Source organism: Octopus bimaculoides, chromosome 5 (assembly GCF_001194135.2).
Source record: "Octopus bimaculoides isolate UCB-OBI-ISO-001 chromosome 5, ASM119413v2, whole genome shotgun sequence".
In the NCBI taxonomy this organism is placed as follows: domain Eukaryota; kingdom Metazoa; phylum Mollusca; class Cephalopoda; order Octopoda; family Octopodidae; genus Octopus; species Octopus bimaculoides.
The window spans coordinates 97,907,081-97,907,628 of record NC_068985.1 but is presented as its reverse complement, the minus strand read 5'-3'; positions in this window follow the sequence as shown (position 1 = coordinate 97,907,628).

Here is a 548-nt window from a genome sequence, read left to right as displayed (position 1 = left end):
GTGATTATATTCCGAGTTCAAATTCCGCCGAGGTCGAATTTGCCTTTCATCCTTTCGGGGTCGATAAATTAAGTACCAGTTGCGTACTGGGGTCGATCTAATCGACTGGCCCCCTCTCCAAAAATTTCAAGCCTTGTGCCTAGAGTAGAAAAGATAATACATTGCTTTTCATTTTTCTCTCATTTCAGGGGCAGGCGTGGCCGAAGGAAGCTTCTTACCTTCCTTCCCAATCACATGGTTCTGGGTCCAGTCCTAGTGCATGGCACCTTTGGTAAGTGTCGTCTGTTATAACCTCCACGGGTCAACCAAAGCCTTGTGAATGGATTTGGTGGACGGAAACTGAAAGAAAGCTGTCGTAAATACGTATATATCTGTATGTGTGTCTGTGTTTGTTCTCCACCCACCGATAGATAAAAAGGTAGGTAGGTAGATACACAGATAGATAGATAGAGAGAGAGGGAGAGAAAGAGAGAGAGAGAGAGAGAGCTAGATAGATAAAAAGGTAGGTAGATAGATAGATAGATAGATAGATAGATAGGGAGGGAAGG